The 26,339-nt window shown below is 35.3% G+C and overlaps 1 protein-coding gene across 2 annotated transcripts in view; it reads left to right on the top strand.

Moving 5' to 3' along the window:
* The window catches only part of LOC134679036 (uncharacterized), a 189,152-nt gene that overhangs the window by 29,258 nt on the left and 133,555 nt on the right, over window positions 1-26,339 (top strand). Inside the window, exon 1 of one of the 2 annotated variants that reach the window (XM_063537852.1) lies at window positions 3,037-3,120. The exons of the other annotated variant lie outside the window; for it this stretch is intronic. The gene's annotated coding sequence lies outside the window, so the exon portion shown is untranslated. Of the gene's footprint in view, window positions 1-3,036; window positions 3,121-26,339 lie in introns of those variants that run through there. 2 annotated transcript variants of the gene reach the window in all.

Below are 26,339 nucleotides of genomic sequence, written 5' to 3'. Positions count from 1 at the left end.
TTTCACAGGAAACAAAGGACTTTACTAGTGAATTTTCAATGTGGCTTGGAACCCCGGTAGCTGTTAGAGAAGTGTAATGTTCTTACGGTAGATGTCGCTAGGCGCCTCCTTTATGTGCGTCTGCGTATAAGCAAAGACATATGTAACTTCGTATAAGATGAATAAAGTCTAAGGAAAAAACGTGCCTCGGAAATCAAGAAAAAGTCATTCTCGGATAGATGCCGCACACACCTTTTAGCCTATCCTCGGCTAGTTGGCACTACATCGTTTCATATTTAACAATTTTAACACATACATATCAGTGAATGAACGTGGATCAGAATGATATAAAAATAATAAAATCATTTATCCATATACATATATACATTTTTAATTTTTTTTTGATAATTTTATACGTTTTCATTTTGAGTTATAGTCATGTGTCGATAGATGGCAGTAAATGTACTGTGACTACAAAATTTACAATGACAGGACCCCTCTATACTATCTATTATTTTTGGTATAATAAGTGACATGGTGGAAATATTTGCTGTTATCGAGTGAATATTCGGTAGTTCAGATGGCAAAGCGATGGGCCAGTGATCCAGAATCACGAGTTCGATTCCCGCCCGAGACAGTGAATTTTCCAGTTTTCATTTGTTTCTAAACTTTATGGTATCATTTGGAGACGTTTCTGCTAGATAAGTACAGAATTAATTCGGTACTTACTTATTTCTATGGTAAAAAAAATGTAACGATATATTTGACCCACTTTGAGTGTAATAACAATCTGCTGATGACTATACATATAACATCAAGATGATTTGTATCTTTCCATCAGAGAAGGATCCTTATACACATAGAAAAAAAATAGAGCATAAGGACCTTTTGGGTATGAAACTCCACAATCGTCACATTTGGTAATTATCAATTTACCCCGGTCCAAAGTCAATAACGTTTACATTTCATGATGAATGGAAACTCCAGTGATGAAATACCTACATATTAATTTAATAATAGGTAAAATGATCCAAAAAGGTATTGGGGAGTTCCCGTGGACAGGGTTTTAGGATAAAACACTAAGCAATGTTTTCATCTACCAAATATGTACTAAAATAATAATTTGATTGGTCAATTTTATAGTTCTTATACCCAATTTGTCTGGGTTTGTACCTATAGTCTGTTTTTTAGGGTTCCGTAATTTCCGTAGAAAGAAAAGGCCCCATACATTCCACGATTCTTTCCGCTTAGATTTATACTGAGGGAAGTAGTGTCACCCAATGTATGGGACGTGCAAATTTTGGTATCGGAAGAATTTACTTGGCACAGATGACGTAGTATACGTAAAGCTAAGCCAATCCAGCCCGGTAGCCATCCGTCATAATATTATTGAGGATATCTCAAACGATCTTTTAGTTTTTTTTAATGTTAGACAAGTGACAGATATGTACCTATGCCGCGCTTTTGAACAATAATGACATTTGATATTAGATTACGACTTGGAGGAAAAACTCAAACTCAAGTTCTGTCAAGTTCTGTATTGTTTTAATTATAGATAACTCAAAAATAATAAACTGTTGTCAAGTATTTCAGTTTTTTTGTGAGTGTTCTTTTAGTAGTTTACTAGGAAACCTTATAGTTTCACCATGTCCGCCTTCTGTCTGTCTGTCTGTCCGTACGAGTACATAAAGTTGGGATGTAATTCTTTGCTTTAACTATATTATTACGGAGTAGGATTAGGATAGGGTTTGAAAGCGAATAGGGATCTTCAACAACCATTTTTTGATAAAGTACCTACTTCTAAAATAATCGCTTCAAAATAATTATAAAAAAATTTGTCCCTCCCATCTAACTTTTGAACCATAGGTCCATAGCTTATAAAAAAAAATGTAAATAGCTAGAGTTTAATGACAGTAAATGAAAACTATATTAGAGAACATGATGAATTATGTTTATTATTGAGTTATTGCAAAAAGTCTTAACTTCATGAAAAAAACATACCTACGATAAAATTACGCTTATATTGTACAATAGGGAACTCTATATATCCAACAAATTTTATAGATATCTGACAAAAAAACGTCCTAACTTTACGAATCAAATCCTGTCCAAATCCCATTCATAACAGAATGTCTGATTGCGTCATAGCTTATCAATGACAGACACATCATAGTTAAATGTTAACGAATTGGTGAATCTAACGAGGCCGAAACGAGCGCGAGCGTGGATGCAAGGTCGCGTGCATTGTTTAGGCCCGACGCGAACTGGCGACTAATTTCCCTTCATTATTTTCCGGACTATTGTCAGTTATATAAACCTTAAAAAAAAAAACACGTGAGTCGCTTCGGCCAATATAATATAATTATAGCCGTTGTTATGCCATGCATTTCTTATGGCTCCGTAAAACCGTTGGTGCGTGATCACGACCACGTTATTATCTAGATCTTAATCTAGAATTAGCATTGTATATATATTAGGTATGATTATCTTTTTAGTAGTCTGCTAATACATTGTATGGTACATAGTGTACATACATAATTTATTGTGCACAATGAAAACATGATTAAATACAGCAAATTAACATAAAAACAACAGGCAGAAAATTAGAGTTCATAAAATGTAACACAAGCGCATATTGCGCATACCTATGTGTATAGATAATTATATTTTGTTGTGAAATTTATGTAAACAATGTCACTTTCAAGACAAAAAAAAACCTTTTTTCAATTATGTTCAACTTTCAATGTAATGCAACCAGAAATATCGTAAAGCATGATAGTAAATTAAAACACAGACGCTAAAAAAGGCCTCCAACGCCCGTCGGACCATAAAGCCAGTATCGTAAAAAGCTAAATGCCAATTTGTGATCGCAAATGCGCGGCCGCACTATCGTGCATTAACTTAAGATGCCACAGGTGATACCTATGCCCATTTACCGTCCACCTACCACGTGCGGCGTCCGCAGCCGAACGGTTCGAAAATCGAACGCCGGTTAAAAAAAAGCAGCCAGTGATTAAAAATATTTTATGAAATAGTTTTCTTTTTAATTTTTACCTGCCAGTGTTTATGAACTTTAATTTTTTTTTGTGTGTTTTAAAATAAAATGGTGCAGTGTTTTGAAAAGGATTTCTCTAAATAAACGTAAGTTTTTTTGCTTGCTTGTCTACTCTCACTTTTGTCATTAGCATAAATAATGTTGATTTTTAAGTGATGCAAGTTGTGCATAGATTTAGCTATAAGTTGTGTCAAGCGTGATCCGGTTTGCGTTGCCTAACGTTAGTGTCGCCTTGACCGGTCTTTAGCGTATGCATTCGGTTAGACCGCAAAATTATATTGCAAGCCTTTAAAGGCCTTTAGGTATACCTATTTTAATAAATATTCTGTTTTAACATAACATAAAATACAAAAAAGTACTAATGAGTCATACACATTTTATAGAATGCCTAAATCTTTCACGTCTCTTCTGTAGACATCAAAAAACTAAAGGAATCTAAAGTTAATTTTTACCCTTACAGGCGGCAGACTCAAATAAGCAAAATGGGATATTTATTATTTATACATATTTACTGTATTGTACATTACACAGAAGTGACCTTTTTCTAAAATGTGTTTGACCTTAATAGCAAATAGGATATAAATAAGTACTAAGGATCTTACCAAAATCGATTTATTTCCACTAACAAACATCAAACATCAAAGATCAACATTTATTCAGCAAATAGGCCACAAGGGCACTTTTACACGTCAACATTGAATTTACATAAAAGCAAAAATAATAACATCAACAATTTTATAAAATAAAACTAACAATTCAATCTAACATATTACAATTACTAAGAGATGTATATGGTCTCTTAATGTCGATTTACATACAAAATACAGATAAAAAAACACACAGAAAAAATTTATAATATTTAGACTTTTTAACAAGTTAAAATTTACTCTACAATTATGTATTTGTATGTAAACCTTACTGATAAGGCTTGCTTTATAGGTTTGTGTCTATTTACATAAAAATTAAGCCAACACACCAAGCTAGGATACCTATAAAATAACTATCATCATCATCATATCAGCCAGAGGACGTCCACTGCTGGACATAGGCCTCCCCCAAAGAGACCAAAGACTAAACCCAAAATAATTACTCTTTATGAAAAAAAATATATTGAGTATCGTTACCACATGTGAAGTGTAATCTGTGTATAAAAGGCATGCCTTTATGTTGACTCTTTTTATTAACCTTTCATCCTACAGTCAGCAGCAGAAGTTGCTAAGCGGGCGACGCGTTCAAAATGATCTTGACGCGACTTTATTGTTAAGATAATAAGAGCGTGTCAAGGTAATTTTGAACACCTCGCCCGCTTAGCAACTTCTGCTGCTGACTGTACAATGGCACCGCGTGCGTGCGCCCGCTCCGTGCACCCGCGCCAGCTAGCGGACGCCCTAAGATAACTAAACCAAACTGCCGTATTCGAACTTCAAGATATTCACAAGAGACGACACGTACTAGATCCATTCTAGATACGTTATAGTTTAGATATCAACTAGTTCTCTTTTGCAGCGCAATTCGGACATCCAATGTCACTTTTACGTTAGATAGAGTAAGATATCTATTAGATGTGAATTAGATCTCTAAGTCACATCCTGTGGAAATCGTTCAAGAGTATCTCCAGAATCGCGCAAATGTCAAATTTGACAAGTTAGATCTTAAACATATCGTTATCATATCTTGGTGATGTCTAAAAGATGTCTAATAGATGTTTATTTCATAATCCGAATCAGGCCCTAAAACAAAGTCGAATCTTTACTTTACGAGTTCTAGCGCCTTCGAAATTCGAAATTCGAGTGACACTCTCAACGTGGTTATGAACGAGATTTCGTCACTGTGATTTTCCTACACTTATCCGCAAGTAAATACAGGTTGCTCAACTAAATATTTTATAGTCTACAGACATTCGAGGCCGGTTGAATTCGTGCAATTCATACGTTATTGCTTGGGATGAGTGCTTTTTAACCGATGGCAGGGGTGCGAAACTCCTGACTTCGGTCAAACTCGGCTCCGCTCGGCTCAGCATCGCTCCGAGCAATTATTAGGGTTGGCACCACTTAACTTCCTTTTGCGTGCATGACCACAGATAAGATAATCACTTGATTTTTGACAACCCTAAATAGCCGAAAGGGATAATGCCATATATTAGAAAGGGACAGCATGATTCGACCCTGAACCGCTGTCAAACTTCGGTTTTGTAGGAACTTTCCTTTCTGTACGATAGTACTATTAATTATTCTGTGACGGTGGTCCCAATAACTACAGTCAGCATCCAAAGTAACGGATGAAACAACGCACCAGAAGAATCTACCATCCTGGAATATTATTCCGAATAGATTTCTACAGGGTGCGTAGCCAATGTGCAATCGTTAACGCTCCGTAACGAACGAAAGGCAACTGTCACTGTCGCACTAGTGTGAAAGAGTACTAGAGAGATGACTAAGATATGCTACGGAGCGTCAATGATCGGCACGTTGGCTACGCGCCCAGATCGAGTTCAACATAAAGAGACATCTTTGTTTACTATTAGAGAATTTCATGTACACGAAGTAATAGTTATTTGACTTATTTGTTTTACCAGGGGGCAAAGTTGTTGTTTAACCGCTCGTGCGTATATTGATACCCGAGCACGCGAAAGATTTCAAAATTGAACCACGAACGCAGCGAGTGGTTCGATAAATGGAATCTTAAGCGTTGCGAAGGTTTCGAAGCACAATGTAAAATATCAAATAAAATCAAACCAAACGAAATCCAAATGAATGTTATTAAATATTTATCATCCAAAATTATCATTTAAAAGTCCATTCTACCAGCAAACATAAGAAAACAACTCAAAATTTGCATTTCATTACTTTGCCTCACATGTGAATAAAATGCAACTTCGCTATCAGTTTTTGAAGAGCAAAGTAAGCCTTTCCGAGATGCGGACCGATTTTTGAATTTCGATCGTTCGATTTCGTCACTCGAAAATCGGTGGAAAACGGCGAAATGCTAATTTATGAAATACGAGAGATAGAAATTGGGAATCTAGTGGTATTGACCACTCGTTTTCAATTATATTAGTATAGAATTTAAATGCCTAGTAGTGGAGATATTATTGACCGAAATACACGAAATCGAGCGATCGAATTTCAAAAATCGGCCCCCTGGTGTGGTAAAAAATCTATTAATATATCAATCGACTTCGTTCGTTATATGTATTTATTCACAAAACTCGTAGTTGATTTCGCAAGCCATGAAAATTTCTAAAAAGTGGTTCCTTGTCAATAAAACGTTGACGACAACTGCTATAAATATTTTAAAATAAAAAAACGAAGAAAGGTATTTATTGTACAGTCAAGTGTAAAAATATGGGTGCATACAACTTACTCAAGAATATGTAACAATAGTTCTTAATTCACTGACATAAGAGCTATGAGATATATTAAAGGATCAGAGGGATCTTTGGTTTTTTTTAAGTGTTGGAAAAGGAAAATTATTATTTACAATATTGCATGTTTATTTTTAATTTGAAAAGCGCTGTAAAAATTATAGGTACAACCTGCTTTAAGTATACCTATTTAAATAAAATTGTACATAGTATGTACGGTCAGCCAAGAAACAGGCCTATTCGGATTTCGAGATAATCACAAGATCTAGAGAGGATTTAGAGATCAACTAGATCTACATTAGATATCGACTAGATGTGACTTGGATATGTCAGTCATAACTTGTCGAAATCGTTCAAGAGGACCTCCAGAATCGCGGAAACGTTAAATTTGACATATCTATCTTACAAATATCTTTAAATTATCCATATCGTAACTTGTTGAAGTCTTCATTCCTTTCCTTCATTTTCCGAATCGAGCCGAAAGTGGTTTACCACTTTTCGACTCTTTTATCTGATTGATAGTGTCGAAAAGTGGTAAACCACTTTCTTGGCTCACTGTACAATGGATGTTCATGTTCATTATAAACGTTTTGCATTTTACTGCTAAATGCTCGAAGACATGACACATTACCTAATAATTATCATAGTCATTATCTTCCTCGCTTTATCCCGGCATTTTGGCAATTAATCTCAAGAAATGGCGTAGGTAGTGCCTATGAGTTCCTTTTTACGAAAGCGACTGCCATCTGACCTTCCAACCCAGAGGGTAAACTAGACTTTAAATTAGTCCGGTTTCCTCATTATGTTTTTCTACACCGAAAAGCGCCTTTATAATTATGATAGTAATAAAATCAATAAGTCCCCAATTCGCACTGGGCTAACGTGGGGACTATAGCCCAAGCCCTCTCGCGCATTAGAGGGAGGCCTGTGCCCAGCAGTGGGACGTAGGTATAAATTTATATAATAATCTCACATAATAATTATCAAGCTCTTCGATATATCCCATGGCGACTGTACCGGATCTGCGGTTCGATAGAAAAACGTCTTTTAAAATATCAAAGTACTTAATTGTCACACGGATTTCATCAAGGAACTACGATATCCTTGATTATCAAATCCGTGACGCAATCTGGATCTTTTGTATGAACCTTAAGATTTAAACTTGTGTACACATTTTAAGACCTGATCACAGTGACACATAACTTATGGAACCTGACTGGTGGGTTTTACGGATTTTGTATGAAAAATGCGGAAGCAGTAAAAATTACTCGATCGTTATGGGATATTCATTTATATTTTCTGAATCATTGCGTGAGATTGCCTACCTAGTCTACCCAGGGCCGTCTGAAACTATGCCGGGGCACATAAGAATTTGGGGCCCTTTTGAAAAGTAAGGAAAGCTAATTAAACTAACATTTTTCTACTATGATCTTCTATTTATTATGCCCAGGGCCCCCTGAGGATGGGGGCCCTGGGCACGGGCCCCGTGTGCCCTTATGGCAAAGACGGTACTGAGTCTACTTGTGGTGTGTTAATTGTGGCTCTTACGATATTTATAAAGTTTACCTAACCTGGGTGTGAAAAATCGGTGTAGATAAATTTTTAATCTCTGTAATTTGTATTTAAGACAATCATTAGGTACTTATTGTTTAAATGTACAATAGTTTAAAGGTGACGTTCGGATGTTAACTGCGGCTACATAACTATAGGCGTGTTGGAGGGTCTGCCATCTCGTGACCTGAATCGAAAGCGAAAACAATTCATGCTCTTAAGCAGGTGTTGCTCCCTACACTACACGATGGCTCTATTTTGCATAGTAAAATAAAAAAAATAAAAATAAAAATAAAAATTATTTATTTTCAGACAATTACAGTCCATAGTTGTTAGTACTAACTTATAGGCTATGTTACGTTACAGTACTAATACACTAAGTTACATTAATGAAGTTATATATATATATATCTTACATATATACTTACTGAATAAATAACTGATTATTGTGGCCGATCTACCGACCTGCATGTTTGTGAACATGCAATTCGATATATCGTCCCAAAATATCAGAATCAAACCGCTCGGCTATCATTTTCAGGATCCCGTTGGTGCTCCCACGTATACGGTGTACCACTGATGCAATATTTTTGCGCATAATGGCATAAAATCGTCTACATGCGCGTCCGCAAACATGCCAGAAGCACTACAGTATCGCGGGAGCCTCACCAGGGCCCTGAAAATGTTGTTATACTGGACCCTCAGAGAGTCAAAGGATTTCTGCTTAAAATTAGCCCACAGGCCGCAAGTATAAAAACATTGGCAGTATGCACGGAATAAAGTAATTTTGACCTCCGTGCTACACTTAGCGAACCTGTGCGCCAACATACCGCCACGAACCGACAACGCCCTCCTCTCCCTCTCCATGTCCATGTCATCTTTTAAATCCTCTGTCACTATGTGACCTAGGTACTTGAAATGGGTAACACGGTTTAAAGCAGTTCCGTTTAACAAAATAGGAGGCACATTCGCCGGACCCTTATTTCTACCTTTAATTACCATAAACTCGCTTTTAATTTCATTATACTTTAAACCATGCTGTACCGCATATTCTTGGCACACTTCCAATAATTTACGTATACCAGCCACCGACGGACTCAGCAGCGCCATGTCATCAGCGTAACTGATGTTATTAAGACTTGTGTTATCGATTCTACATCCGACATGCATGCTGCTGAGTCTGCCGATTAACTGGTCCATATATATATTAAAAAGTCTAGGCGAGGTTAATCCGCCTTGTCTTACACCACAATTGAGAGTATATGGATCAGAAAAGGCATTAGCCCATTTAATTACATTAATTTGAGTTTTATACCAGTGTGATAATATTCCTATCAGTTAATACGGTATACCTATCTCTTTTAACTTAGCCCAAAGTACATCATATGATACTAAATCGAACGCCTTAGATAAATCTAAGAAACAGGCGAAGATGGGCGTTTCCCTACTGACATAATAGTTAGCCGTATGTTTTAAAGCTAATATGGCACTTTCTGTCGATAGACCTTCTCGAAATCCGAACTGGGCATCATTTAGTTTAATTTGCCGACTCAAGTACACGTCTAGGATTCTATCAAAAACTTTTGCCAGCACTGTTGCCAATGAAATCGGCCTGTAATTAGTTTTATCTGAAAGATCACCCGTACTATTTTTAACAAGTGGTATAACTATTGTTTTCGTGAGATCAGGTAGCAAGTACGCGTGTCTTATGCATAAGGTGTATAACATTGACATTGACAGTCTAGCAATATGGCCACCTGCGTACTGGAGGTGCTCAATACTAAGCCCGTCGTGGCCAGGCGATTTACCTCTTTTCATATTTTTGATAGCATCCGCAACCTGTTCACTAGTAATTTGTACGGGTATATAATTACTATACTGAGTGGTAAGCATATCGCCGATCCAGGGACAGGAACCGGTTACCTTAACCGGGGTTTTTCATAGGGTTATTTTAGAAGCGGTTGTAAAAACCCCTACTATTATATTATATTATTTATATTTATTTACCTCTGTTACCGGTAACCGAAATAAAAACCCAGTCTATTCAGTTACCTCATTATAAGGTTTTTGACTAGTTCAAACGATTGCAATCTTTACGCCCACTTAAGACTGCATCGAGCAAAATCAGCGAAAAAGGCAGTCACCGTTTAGTCGCTAGCGTTCACATCTCTTGATAAAAAAAATTATAATAAATGTCATTATTATCCCAAAGAGTGTGTTTACAACGAATCACCCTTGAAAATCTGAAATATTTTACAATATAATAAATACACTTATGCAAAGTTGTACCTAAAACGAGATGAACGAGTGTCAGCGTTTAGTAAAATTTGTATAAAAAAATCGATGCTCATGCTATAAAATCGAGTGATTTCGAAAGCCAGATAACTGGACTACAACGAATCAGGCTTTTCCTATTTTTCCTCTTAAAGGCTACAGAGAAATTCAATCGTAAACGTAAACTTTCGTAAAATTTCCATACATCCGCCATATCTGTCAAATTCTCCTTTCAATCAGATGCCCGCTGGGCTTGGTTCAAAGCGGACGCGTACCAGGATCTCCCAGTTTGACAGTTTGAAATTCATATCCGTATACGAATGATGATACCAGTGAAAAACTGTGTTCAAAATAAATAGGGTAAATAAATAACGTCACACGGAGATCTAGAGTCATAAAAATTTCGACATCTTTTTATTCACAAGTCATAATACTTAAAAAATATAACAAATTATTTAATAAAATATATGAATACAACCAAATCAGTGTAATTAGCTTCTTCCTAATTCACTTAAAATGAAAAAAGTTTGAAGATTTGTAATTTCTTATTGGAATAAATTTTCATTGTGCTGGTATTCATGTTACGTCATTTTAAAAACATATATGACATAATGTCAATATACTAGATAAACAATTTATCAACAAAATTCTTCACATTTTAGCCTAAGCAATATAAATTATTAAAATTTTATTTATGAAGACGGAGCAATGTTGTTCACATAATTTCAGCAATAAAATTCTTAGTTTCAACTAGTTCTGTTGCTATTCTAAGAGCTATCACGAGCTCTGAAAGTTAATTCAATGATATATCATCAAGAAATTGAAATCAAGACTCGACCTGCAGTCTCAGCGAGTTTTTGTGGCTATATTATCAGTTCAAAGAACGATATTTAAAGCCAATACCAGCAGTGGTCTGTTTTACGAGTACCTATATTGGTTTCATGTGACGATGTTTATATAAATGTATCTATCAAACAACAACGTGCTTTTATTTCATTGATATTCGGTGCAAAACTATAACTCAGTAACGAAATAAAATTATGAGAAATGCCTTTGGTTTATTTCAGTGAACGTTTATGTTTATGAGGTCGTTTATAGGTAAGGTCTTATGTCTTATCAGCGTGGCTTTGGCCTTTGGACATTTTTGTAATGCTTTGTAATAAGATAGGTGAGGTATCTACTTATATCCCTAATTGTAATAACCTTTTTTGAAATGAATTACAATTTAATTATTTAAATAAAAAAGTGGTCCACAATAATATACATCCGTTCGGTCCGCTAAAATAATATAAGTGCCCTTCATAATATTAAGTAGGTATATTTAAGATTAACAATCAGTAAACATCATTAATTACAAATTGGGTGAGATATTTCCGACATAAAACCTAAAGGTAAAAGTACAATTTGCTAAGTAAACTGTCAATCTACATTAATTATTATAATAGATAGACTCTTAGAGGTCAGCTTACTGAAGATTATGAACAACATATAGGTACTTTCTAAATAAAATACAATTTGTTTTTCCATGACTCATGTAGGCCTTATTTTACTAGACCATTTAAATTAAAGATGAAATTAATTAATGATAAAAGGTAATAAGGCCCGGTAATATTCTCTGTTATTCTTGAACTTGTACTATGACTCAGACACTGACACTGACAGTGCAAGTAACAAGGCCCGGCTCCGAACCAACATGGTATGGTTTTTTTATAAAACGTGTATTTTTCAAAAGCGCCGGAATATTATTATAACTATTTTGGTATATGAAGAAACATGAACAAATGAGAAATCTAAATTGAATTGGTACCTAATAATATCCTGATTATTTATAAAACTATTTCAGTTAAAATAAAGGTGGGCCTTATATGCCTCACCTAACCCTATTCGTTCACATTTAGATCCTATAGCTATATTTGGTCACTTTGGCCGTCACTATTTATTTGATACCGATTGTACTAACAATTAAAAGTACAGCTCATATGTACTTTTTCCTGTACTGAAACTTATAAGGTATGCCCACCAAATACGCTCATAAGAACGATATATTCGATAGATATAGGCTATGAACTATCTAATGATATACAGGGTGTAATCGTTAAGTGTAGCCAGGCTATAATTCCGTAAATATAACAGATATCAGAAAACTTCAAATTGATATCAAAAGTGCGTTACCCAATGAGTAAAATTACATTAATAACTTTTTTTAAATAAAAACAGAAATATCCCAGACATTAACTCTACTCTAAGACATTAACTCACAAACCCTCCCATACATTTAGTACGACGACTCACCCTTCAAAGAACGTTGGTGTCGTAAGAGATAAAACTGCTTGAGATTCATTATTTGCGGTGATAAACTGTAATAAAAACTGTGATAATAAATCTATTATTTCATAAACGGTAGTTTTATTATTTTATTACAGTGAGGGGTGAGTCGTCGTACTAAATGTATGGGAGGGTTTGACGTTAATGTTTGGGATATTTCTGCTTTTATTTAAAAAAGTTATTAGGAATCATCCATTAATTACGTCACATTAATTTCTAGGTTTTTTGACCCCTCCCCCCCTCCTTGTCACACTTGGTCACATTTTGCAACCCCCACCTGGTGTGACGTCACATTTTAGGTAATTTTGTTTTCAACGAAATGGGCAGTACTAACTCGGCATTATTTAAAAAAAAAATATTTTTGGTAAAATAAATATATATAATTTTATAACACAAAACCAATTAGGAACGAAAATTACCTACATACTTCCAAAACCTCATTATTTAAATGTACTGCGAATAAAAAAATATAAATTAATTTTCGGTTACTGATGAATAGTGATGAAGTTAAAGTGACGTCACAGTGTTTGTGACTCCCCCTCCCCATGTCACAACATGTCACATTTTCTTGACCCCCTCCCCCCCCAAACGTGTGACGTAATTAATGGATGACCCCTTAATGTAATTTTACTCATTGGGTAACGCACTTTCGATAACAATTTGAAGTTTTCTGATATCTGTTATATTTACGAAATTATAGCCTGGCTACACTTAACGATTACGCCCTGTATAAGTTACTTCGGGACGCGTCATGGTCATGGCCCAGAACCCATACTATCAGGGACACAGTTCTTTAATATTATGTGGGGCTAAAAAGGCCCTCTGTCAGTGCAGGTGACAAGGCCCGGTCCCGGGCCTTATTGAACGTATGAGATGGAATAGTAAATTTAAATATTTTAATATAGGTAATTATGAGTTTTTTGATTTCCCGATAAGTTTTAAGTAAGCATCACTTACTGACTTACAAAAGTATAAGCGTAGTATACCTGCATTCTATTAGATGTTTTTAAAGCCTTATTATCAATAGAGCTTTAAAAATTAAGTTATAAGTAAAATATAATAAGCGTGTTTACTTGTAAAAAATATGTTACAAGACCTATATATAACTAATGAAGGGATAATTTTAGATATAAGTAGTTCACTTCGAGTAGGTAAAATAGACGATTTCTTATATCTTTAATAATAAAACTCCTAGTTTTAATTTGGTCTATGTCTACAAACCGCATACCTACCATCGCACACCACCACACTGTTAACTGACAGTTCGTAAACCTTATTACAAAAGGCATAAGGTCTACCGATGGACAGTTAAGAGCGTCGCCGTTTGTACCTATCTTAATAAAAAAGTCAACAACGAAAATAAATAATTACCTAATACGTCACATACCTATGACATGACATGAACAAACAAGGAAAGCTATATATAAAAAGTGTTTTTTCTCTGTCTTCTCACAAAGGAAAGTTTGACAGTTTTAATTCCTCAAAGGAGGTCAGTAGTTAACACCAAACTCGAAACAGCACCTTTAAAAAAACATTAGGGGTCACTGACCTGTCCCAGTAAATTGAGGTAGTGTGCGTGAGCTGCGTTTGTGTGTGAAATAGGGTAATTTGACAGAATCTGAAAATTTACCCTCCTCTACGCCCTCTTAAATTCAACTTGTTATTGAATAACCGAGGTTGGCATGGGCGATCTATGAAGCCTCCAGCACAAACAAGTTTTTTTGCCGTTCCTTTGCTTATCTTTATACCTACCCGTGTGGTGTGTTCTTATTTTAAATCTTATTATATTATAAATAAAATAATTAAAATAAATAATGTTAATAAATAAATAATTTAAATAAAATATATAAAGTAATAAAATAAAAATAAAATAAAATAAATAAAATAAATAAAATAAATAAAATAAATAAAATAAATAAAATAAATAAAATAAATAAAATAAATAAAATAAATAAAATAAATAAAATAAATAAAATAAATAAAATAAATAAAATAAATAAAATAAATAAAATAAATAAAATAAATAAAATAAATAAAATAAATAAAATAAATAAAATAAATAAAATAAATAAAATAAATAAAATAAATAAAATAAATAAAATAAATAAAATAAATAAAATAAATAAAATAAATAAAATAAATAAAATAAATAAAATAAATAAAATAAATAAAATAAATAAAATAAATAAAATAAATAAAATAAATAAAATAAATAAAATAAATAAAATAAATAAAATAAATAAAATAAATAAAATAAATAAAATAAATAAAATAAATAAAATAAATAAAATAAATAAAATAAATAAAATAAATAAAATAAATAAAATAAATAAAATAAATAAAATAAATAAAATAAATAAAATAAATAAAATAAATAAAATAAATAAAATAAATAAAATAAATAAAATAAATAAAATAAATAAAATAAATAAAATAAATAAAATAAATAAAATAAATAAAATAAATAAAATAAATAAAATAAATAAAATAAATAAAATAAATAAAATAAATAAAATAAATAAAATAAATAAAATAAATAAAATAAATAAAATAAATAAAATAAATAAAATAAATAAAATAAATAAAATAAATAAAATAAATAAAATAAATAAAATAAATAAAATAAATAAAATAAATAAAATAAATAAAATAAATAAAATAAATAAAATAAATAAAATAAATAAAATAAATAAAATAAATAAAATAAATAAAATAAATAAAATAAATAAAATAAATAAAATAAATAAAATAAATAAAATAAATAAAATAAATACTTCCGGTCCTGTAATAATAAAATTATAGGTCGTCCGTTTAAAACGAATCCTCAGCCCGCAAGTAGCTTCCGAGCCTCGACAATAATGTACTAAAAATGTAGCAAACCAATAAGCAACGGATAATAAAGGTTACCATAACTGAATGAAAACCTGTTGAAAACCCTTAACAATGTTAGGGTTACCGTTTCAATAAGCTTACCATTACAATCAGGTAACCGTATGATAGGGTTACCGAATGATAAGGTAACCGAAACGATTGGGTTACCGAATTGATAGGATTAAGCGTAAAGAGGGGTTTTCCGGTCCTTGCGCCGATCACACTTTGTGACGATGAGAGCGGTGAGAGCACTCTAAAATAGTAAGTAGGGTCTGCCATCTAGTGGCTTAAATCAAAAATGGAAACTTGACATAATGTTTCGCGCCAATTAATAAGCGGCATCTATGCTGCCGTCTTCGGCCCCGATTCGGATTTTGAAATAGACATCTATTAGATATCTTTTAGACATCACCAAGATACGATAACGATATGTCCTGTCAAATTTGACATTTGCGCGATTCTGGAGATACTCTTGAACGATTTCCACAGGATATGACTTAGAGATCCAATTCACATCTCATACCTACATATCTTACTCTATCTAACGTAAAAGTGATATTGGTTGCCCGAATTGCGCTGCAAAAGAGAACTAGTTGATATCTAAACTATAACGTATCTAGAATGGATCTAGTACTTAGTACCTACGTGTCGTCTCTTGTGAATATCTTGAAGTTCGAATACAGCAGTTTAGTTCATGCACGCTCCCTATTGTGACGTCGTTGTTGCTGGGATTAATTCCCGATTCGCCGGATTCCTGTTTCACACAATCTGACTAAACGAAAATCCGACGAACCAAAAATTCGGCGAACCGGGAACTAATCGTTGCCGCCGCTGTATCTGTCAATTTCTTTGATGAAATGAGTGACGTTCGTCGCCACATTACTGCTGTGATAGGGTATTTGACTGTATTTAAAATATTTTTACACCATCCATGAAATAAATCACCAGAAGATTAGTAGAGAAATGTAGACAGCATTTATTTTTAGACACAATTTATATTTTAAAACCCGTATTAAACTATAAAGAGTAGGTAATTTGATTGTCACATGCTAGTGTTTCATTATTTATAATTTCCATAGTTGCTATCGTATTATCAGTTCTAAAAAAGAAACTGATTTGACTAGTAGTCAAATACCCTATTGTGACGATAATTACGTCACTCATCACTTTTATAGTAAAAAGTTCATTAAATATTTAAATAAAATGTATCATTTGTATTCACGTACATACCTAGGTTTTCCCGTAGCCAACCGGACTTTAAGTCGGTAGCCGCACCTTAATTATTCGGCGTGGACCCGGAACTGAATTAATGGAACACGATGCCTGTGGTTAATTCTTTTATTAGTAAGGTATGTTGGGGTTATTCCATATCCTTTTACAAGTTCAAAACACACTCAGTTTTATCGCAAAACTTGTTAAACTGAACTGATATAGCGAGAGAGATGGTGCTGCCATCAATACAAGTTGGGGAAGAAATCAAATTATTTTATTATAAATTCTATTAAGTAACGCCAGACAAAATATATCTCTGGAACAAATCCAAAGGGCTCTTACAACTTTTCTAAAGTTACCTAACAGTGCTACAATAGCATGCCAGAAATTACTGTTAATAAAAGAAACAGTTAAAACCAATAACCAGCAAGTTTTTTCCAGTAAAGTAAAGCACTGTGCAATTTATTCACACCTGTGTAAGCCCCCGTTACTGAGCAGCCAACTGTGCGGTTTTTTTGTTGCATTTGAGTTTTTTTCCCAGGAATCGCGCGCGGCCCACTGGGCACATACGGCCATAAAAGTGCACAGTGTTATCAATGTTCTAGTAGGCAATTTATTCGGTATGGCGGGACCATGGAATTCTCGTGTAGGGAGAAATTATTTGAAAACCATGGACCGTGTAGTGTATTGGTAAAATGGAATAGGATTTTTGTCGGACAAAAATGTAACTCGAGAATTAATCTGATCGTTTGTTGGGCTTTTTTACCGTTTGGGTACGGAACCCTAAAAACACTAGTAGTTGATAAGGTATTTTATATACTATTTATCGTTAACCCGCTCACGCGCACCGTGCATTCCGTCTAGTACTATTTATTTATTCTGTGATTCCGTGCAACCGCGCCAGCTAGCGTACCTAATTTTATTTCCTGTTAAAATGGTATAACAAAATATATGTTTTAAGATCCTAAGGTTCGATTCTTCTTATAAAAGCAGAGTCAACATTTAAAAAACGTATCTTAAATTTTAAATATTTCTTACCTTCCCATTTCGTATTATTGAAAACTGACATTTATTTGGTCTCGCACTCAGTTTATATTATTTTGCAGATACGTGACATCTAATACATATTTAAAAATAGCTTTATTATAGTACACTCGTGACCAGTCGTTTCACGGTGCAATTATACATGATTATTAACTTTTGTTTCGGTAAATAATGGCCATGTTTATTAGCCACGTAAAATATAAATAGATATTTACTAATTGTTTTGACTCTCGGGCCAATTCGACAACTAAAATCAGAATGACATCTATGTGATTCAGTTTCGCTCGTACGTTATCACACAGAATTGTTATGCCAATTAGGGTTCTTGCTAAATTGAAAATTCTATAGCGTAAGTATTGAACAACCGATTTAGCTAGGACCCTAAATGGCACAACACATAGCGGAGCGTGATGGTACTTGTCCGTATATCCTCCTAAGGCCCAAGGTCCTACCTATAGTACCTCTTCAGTTTTTGTTTCGTTCAATTTTCCAACAACGCAAAATCAACTCTATTTCCTACACTATAGGTTCTAATTATAATGGCAAGTTTTGGGTTTTTCATTTGTATGGCTGGGCTTTATTTATTTATTTAGAAATTTAATTCAGGCAACAAGGCCCATATTACAAATACCTTACAGACTAACATACATAATGTATTTTATAAACTTAAAACTAAACACTATTTAGTCGACAAAACGGCTTTAGGAGGTTATGTATTGGAGTGGGCGAGACGATAACTAAATAACATGATTAAAATATCATTCTGATTTAAGTGTGGGTTCGAATTGGCCTGTCTTCATTTTATTGCTAGTTGACGTGGAATTATTTTACAAGAAATAAATGGTCTGTTAAATAATTATATGGTCAGTTTTTAAAACAATACAATAATAGTATAAAATATTTGTTCCAACTATTGCGGTGATGTTTAGTATCCGTACAGTCACCTGCAATAATATGTTACTCTTCGAAGGCCGCAAAAATATCTGACACGAACTTATTCGTAGAGCCATAAGAGCGTGTGAACATATTTTTGCGGCCTTCGAAACGTAACATATTATTGCAGGTGACTGTACTATTCGTAGGTACAGCCTGCTTCAATAGTAGCGGATAATATTATGGGACAATCACAGAAATTGACCTAGTCCCACAGTAAGCTCATTAAGGCTTGTGTTGTGGATATTAGACGAAGATATATATTATGTAGGTAATAGATAGACACTTAAATACATAGAATATATCCATAACTCAGGAAGAAATACCTATCTGTGATAAACACACAAATGAATGGTACTACCAGGACTCGAACCCGGAACCTTCTGCTTCGCAGGCAGTCGCTACCGACTACTCCGACTAGGCTAGCAGGCCGTTGAAAGAATTATTTCTTTATTTATTTTTTACGGGGTCCCTTTGTTTCCCATAAAGTTTTAAGTTATAATGTATTGTTTGTCATATTATCGTTAATCATAAAACTGAAACCGTTAACTTTTCAGGATTTTCGTAAGGTTATTTTGTAGATAGGTTAGGTTAGGTTTGTTTTATGGCAATCCTGAAAAGTTACGCGTTTCTGAGAAAAACCAATTATGACTAACAAAAATTCGGACAAACAATACATTACGAGTTAAAACCATTTGGGAAACAATACAGACCCATTTTTTACCTGTAAGTAAATCCATTAATTCGTAATTATTCTTTCTAGGTATTAAATAATTTTATTTTTCTAATATGAGGTATATCTTTATTTATTTTTAGTCTTAAGAGAATTAAGAGAGAAACATAATATAGAATTAAGTAGCCAAAAACATTAGTCCCGAAACAAGGTTAATATTGAAAACCTTTTGAGAGAAGGCAACTGGGACTACTTAGTATTTTTAGGCAGAAAGAATTTCCCAAATCGAATTAATTATGTAATTAAGTTACAATAGTCCTTATTTAGGGTTCTTTCTTCTAGGGTACGTTAGACTTTTGTTTTTGACTATCTGAGGCCCATTTCTCGAACGGTATTAGTCTAATATTATTAGTGTGTTGTCATGGCAACCCATATGGTTTGACAGTTCGACAGGCACAGACAAAGACCAAAACAAAGATGGCGGGACGACCTTGATACATTTCGTAAAGAGTGGCGGGAGTGCGCATTGGTTTCTGGACCAAATGGCGGGGAAAGAGGGGAGCCATAGCCCTGGCCAGCAGTGGAAAAACTATATACTTTGGCTAGTAAAAACATATATGATTTTATTGGTATTCATCTAAAAGCAAAATACTAGTTATTATTTCAGATCGTTCTAGTATCTATTTGACAGACAAATTTCAATAGATAATAGCCCATTTGTCACCTTTACTGCGTTGAATTAAGATTGAAAATGGAAATTATTGGGATAGTGTCCAGCATTGGGACATTTACGTCATAAAAAGTTTCTATTCATCAACTTCAGTGTCCATGAAGATATTTTCAGTAACACACTTCGCGTCTTTTGTTTATTAAGTCTTGAATGAATTATTTAATTCTAGTCTATTCTGACACCCATTGTAAGAAACTGTTTAAGTGCTCTTTTATTATTAAGTACACTTCACTTCGGTTAAGATAAAACTTAGGTGTGATTGAGTGATGCCTTCATGTTTAATTCGTGCTTGAAAAGTAAATAACTATATGAATATTATATGGCGAATAGGATAACACAGCGAATAGAAAGAGGCTAAAAATCTGGTGATTTTCAAAATATTCCTTATGAGTCTTATGACTGGTATCGCAGGCAAGAGACGAACGGTGCAATTTTAGAGCGCTCATATCAATGTAATATTTCAAACTAGCTTTTGCCCGCGATTTCGTCTGCGTGCAATCATTCAATTCGGCTATTGCTTACTTCACTGTTTAGGCAATTCATTAACTCTTTCGATTCCACGACCCTTTGCACTCTCTTCAAGGATGATTTCCGAGATAAAATTAAACTATCCTATGTCCTTCCACGGGACTCAAACTATCTCTATACCAAATTTGTACTAAATCGGTTCAGCAGCTTAAGCGTGAAGAGGTAACAGACAGATAGACACACTTTCGCCTTTATAATATAAAAATATAATATATTAGTATGGATATCAACAGATATTTTATTTTGAACCGATTCTCCCTGTTATCCGATTCATATCGGTCCACCTTTCTTCTAAGCAATAAATCACAAGCGGATACATAGGCCGAAAACCATAGTCAGACCAAAATCGGCAAAAGGCGGAAGCAAAGCATACAAATTATCCAAGGGTAGTACAAGTCGTCAAGGGCAATGCTGCAGCCTTGTGCGATAGTGCGTGTAATTAAAGCCATTGTTTACTGATTTCGACGGTTTTGGGATGACCATACCATTCACAATTAGTTTGTAAGTACCTGTCACTTATCTGTACAAAAGAGTAGCTAGATCGCATTTTTCCCCACTCGCGTTAGTTCCGGGTAGCGGGTAGCATTATTCCCGGTCGCATTTTTCCCCACTAGCGTTAGCTCCGCGTTTCGCGTAGCGTTAGTTCACAACATAGCTAGACGGAGCCCTGCGAAAAGCTACGCGAAACTAACGCGCTTGGGGCACTGATCTAGCTAACTCGTACAAAACAGGCGATTTCTGCGGGCGAGGGGTACGTCAAATGAATGGCTATTTGTACATGATTTTCACGTAACGCACAAATAGCCATGTCAGTTAAACATCAGTCCATACAAAAGTTTGCACAATTGTGCAAGGTTTTCGGCAGAGGGGTAAGCTCTTAAAGGAGACTCCGGTTATTATTTTTAGCATTACAAATTAAGCAATGAATATTCGGGATATTCGGGATGTGGACCAGTTGCGAACGGGACTAGGTAGCGAAAGGGACGAGCTGCGTTTGCGGGACAATTTGCGAACGGGACGAATTGCCAACGGGACGAACTGCGAACGGGACGAATCGCCAACGGGACGAATTGCCAACGAGCCTAATTGCGAACGGGTCAAATTGCCAACGGGACAAAATGCGAACGGGACCATACGCGACAAAATTCTCTAAGTATGTAGGGGGGATATAAAAAGGTAATGTACCTATAAAAGTTTTCTGACTGTAGGTACTAGTGATTACTTCCCGTTTTGCGTGTAAAAATGTAATTATATTAAAAGTACTAAAATGAAACAAAGTTTGTATGGGGATATGCCAACTCCAATCCTCCGAAAATACTTAGAAAATTAGTTTAAAGCGTGTTACTCGGGTAAAAAGCTAAGACAATAACTAACCTAGCCTAACGGACGGGACGTGGAGATTGAACTGTTAAGTAAGCCAAGTGATTCACTGCTAATTACACTTGATTGATGCAAATGGGTCGCTCAGCTGGCTCGGCTAAGGGTCGGGTTCAGAATTGCGAGCATTTCTTCTATTATCTGTAAAAAATTGATTAAGTAACTACTAATAGGCTTGGAGAGCCTTTACACCTCCAATCTTAGTACCTATTAGTATTTTCTCTGACATTGGGGTCCTTTTTAATATCTCTAAATTTACCCATGAGACTTACATTCCCGGAGTAGAATTTCGCAGTTTTGCATCAAAAGCAGTAATTAAATAGGTACAATTTTCTTTTCTCACAAAATATCTCAAGACACGCATAATTGAGGCGCTTAACTTCAAACTCATGTAAATCCATCTGATATCTCAAGAAGATACGCATAATTGAGTCGCTTAACTTTATTTTGGGTAAATCCATCTCTTAGATTGCGATATTGTTATTAAAAAAAGGTAATAGGGTAGATATTTCCTGAGAGAGTCGAATGGATTTACCCGAGTTTTGAGTTAAGCGACATAATTTACCCGATATACATCATTGTCTTCAATCTCTTTTTATTAACTTACTTATAACATTAACACTGCCATGGGAATTCCAACAGCCTTTTAAGCCGCAAATACCATCATAGAATCGAATCTAGGGGGCCGATTTTTGAACATCGATCGCTCGATTTCGTCACTGGAAAATCGGTGGAAAACGGCGAAATGCTAATTTTTGAAACACGAGCGATTGAAATTTGGGATCTTGTGGTATTGACCACTCGATTCCAATTCTATTAGTAGAATTTAAACGCCTAGTAGTGGAGATATCATTTAAGGTCGTTTCTCAAAAAGTTGGCACCGCCACCTGTAAATAGGTTTATGTTAGAACTTTTTTTTCGTTATGTACTATTTTTATATATAAAAAATTAATACATATTTAGAGAGACTTTTTACACAGAGGCCTAATACTTTGAAAAAGATTTAATAAATATTGATTACAAAAAAAAATATTGTAACTACGTTTATCCGTTAACCTGCCGTGTCCCAACGCGAGGTACTGATGTTCCGAGCTATGAAAACCACACAAAATATTAACTTAATTTAACGGCATTACCGTATTTTATTAACATATATCCTTAACTTTTAAAGTATTACTATCGCATAACAATATTATACTTATATTTTAAGTTATTCGGCTTCAAAGTTTGTCCAAGGCAATTCTTAACAGTCACCTGGCGCGTCACGTTCACGACGATTGTATAACCCCCACCGCACCTTTCCCGTCTCACTCCGCACGAGCTGAAGCCGTCACTCATCAGCTATCACCTGGTAGGACGAAGACGTGGTTATTGTCCTTCGCAAATAAAACACAAACGACAAAGTATCGGAAATTGGAGTTTGTAATGGGTAAGTGCTCTTTATCCTGGAGTCGATATCTTGCTAATTATGTAACCTATCGCATTACTATCAAGATATGTAACGTAAACAATAGTTTAGTTTTATATGCCTAAGTATGGAGTTCATCAAGCTAATACATTTTGTGTATTCGCGATATAACTGCCATTTTCCCCATCACCTGCATATCGTCCACCTGGCTAAAACTGCCAGGTGGATGAGATTTTGCGGCAGGTTAATGTCACTGATACCACAACTAATACTCGTAACTATATAATTATATAGCGGTTATATCGCTTTTGTGTGTTAATTTAGGAATAAAAACTATCCTGTCTGTTAAAACTGCATATTATTGAAATTTTTGTACTTTTGTCTTAAGTCTCGTTAACCTGTCCAAAAAAGTCAGGTGAATGATGCAATGGCAGGTGAACGAAGCGTCATTCACCTGGCATATGATAGGTGATCGATAATTATTTAAAATCTACGTTACATATACTCAAACTAGATTTGTGACGTCCCACGGGAAAAGGTACCTTATGAGGGTTTTTAGTTTTAGACATATATTAAAATGTTTTGTAAAAAGTATAAGTATATGCAGATTAGTCCCGTTCTTGTCAAAACCCAGTTCTGATGATGGGATCTATGAAGAATCGAGGGAGCTCCTCAAATCTTAAAGGCATACATATAGTGATTTTTGTGTTTTTATTTACAAATCAAGCATATACATTCACAAAAGTGACATTGGATGAAGTGGAACTGCTGATGAAGATCAGAACGAAACTCTTCAACGACGCATAGTTCACGTTTGGCGATTTGTCCTCTTCGTTGTGTTTGTTAAGCAAGATAAGTTTATAAGCTGCATTTTTGTCAATCTCGAGTTCTGATGATGGGATCCATGAGGAATCGAGGGAACTCCTCAAATCTTAAAGGCATACATATTGTGATTTTTGTGTTTTTATTTACAAATCAAGCATATACATTCACAAAAGTGACATTGGATGAAGTGGAACTGCTGATGAAGATCAGAACGGAACTCTTCAACGACGCATAGTTCACGTTTGGCGATTTGTCCTCTTCCTTATGTTTGTTAAGCAAGATAAGTTTATAAGCTGCATTTTTGTCAATCTCGAGTTCTGATGATGGGATCCATGAGGAATCGAGGGAACTCCTCAAATCTTAAAGGCATGCGTATAGTGACTTTTGGATTTTCATCAGAAAATCAAGCATTTTCATTAAAAACTGTCGCATTTGATGAAGTGGAACTGCTGATGATGATTAGAACAGAACTCTTCAATGATGCATAGTACACGTTTGGCGATTTAGATTTTGACTTGGATTGGGACTGGGGCTGGGACCCGGACCCAGACTCGGGCCCGGACTCGGACCCGGACTGTGAATCGGACCCGGACCTAGACTCAAACCCGGAGTCGGACCTGGACCTGGATCCCGGCTCTTATCTGAACCTGAACCCGGACCTAACCTGACCTGACCTTGCACCAAACCTGAGTTCCACTAGGTACTGCGAGGGTTCAACATCAGCTCTATCGTGGGTACTGCGCTCCCAAGTGCTCATCAAGACGTGTCGAATGACCAAAACAGCGTGTGTCTGTGTTGCATCAAACCTGAGTTCCAGTAGGTACTGCGAGGGTTCAGCATCATCTCTATCTTGGGTACTGCTTTCCCAAGTGCTCATCAAGACGTGTCGAATGACCAAAACAGCGTGTGTCTATGTTGCACCAAACCTGAGTTCCACTAGGTACTGCGAGGGTTCAGCATCAGCTCTATCTTAGTAACCACTTTTCCAAGTGTTCAGCAAGACGTGTTGGATGACCAAAACAGCGTGTGTCTATGTTGCACCAAACCTGAGTTCCACTAGGTGCTGCGAGGGTTCAGCATCAGCTCTATCTTGGGTACTGCTCTCCCAAGTCCTCATCAAGACGTGTCGAATGACCAAAACAGCGTGTGTCTATGTTGCACCAAAACTGAGTTCCACTAGGTACTGCGAGGGTTCAGCATCAGCTCTATCTTGGGTACTGCTCTCCCAAGTCCTCATCAAGACGTGTCGAATGACCAAAACAGCGTGTGTCTATGTTGCACCAAACCTGAGTTCCACTAGGTACTGCGAGGGTTCAGCATTAGCTCTATCTTGGGTACTGCCCTCCCAAGTCCTTATCAAGACGTGTCGACTGACCAAAACAGCGTGTGTCTATGTTGCATCAAACCTGAGTTCCAGTAGGTACTGCGAGGGCTCAGCATCAGCTCTATCTTGGGTACTGCACTTCCAAGAGCTCATCAAGACGTGTTAGATGACCAAAACAGCGTGTGTCTATGTTGCACCAAACCTGAGTTCCACTAGGTACTGCCAGGGTGAATAGACAGCAAGATTGAATGTTTACTTATTCACAGAAACTTGTTGTTAAATTGGGAATCGAATCGAAGGTGAGGTGGGTCAGAATCCAAAATTTTAATCAGCGTGGTGGACAAGAAGTTCCCTCTTTATCGAAGATGACACATTTTTCGATTATTTTTAGAAGGCATTGAAATGATGTGGTGGACAGGTGGATGACACTCATTACAGGTGAATGATGACAAGAAACCAGGTTAACGGCAACGGACACAGGTTAATGACGCCTCTCGATAACCTGTCAATATTTTCATTGGAATTTGTACTTATTTCTCGATAACCTGCTTCTACTATCGATAACCTGGAGACAAAATATCTTTCACCTGCCCTTGATATCATTCACCTGAATTTCAAACGCCTATATCTTCTAAACTAATTGAAGGAATTGCTTCCCTTCCACATTTTCTAATAGTTTAAGTTGCCTTTTAACGATCCCAATAAAAAAAAATGCGAAAATGCAAAATTTTTGAAAAACATAAATTTTAACCTGGCGGTGCCAACTTTTTGAAAAACGACCTTAACGAAATACACAAGATCGAGTGGTCGAATTTCAAAAATCGGCCCCCAGTACGTCACACACGTAGTGTGACGAAATGGCTTTT

The sequence above is a fragment of the Cydia fagiglandana genome, chromosome 2, assembly GCF_963556715.1.
Source record: "Cydia fagiglandana chromosome 2, ilCydFagi1.1, whole genome shotgun sequence".
Classification (NCBI taxonomy): Eukaryota; Metazoa; Arthropoda; class Insecta; order Lepidoptera; family Tortricidae; genus Cydia; species Cydia fagiglandana.
Note: the sequence above shows the minus strand (reverse complement) of the source record. Positions and strands in the feature narration are given on the sequence as shown.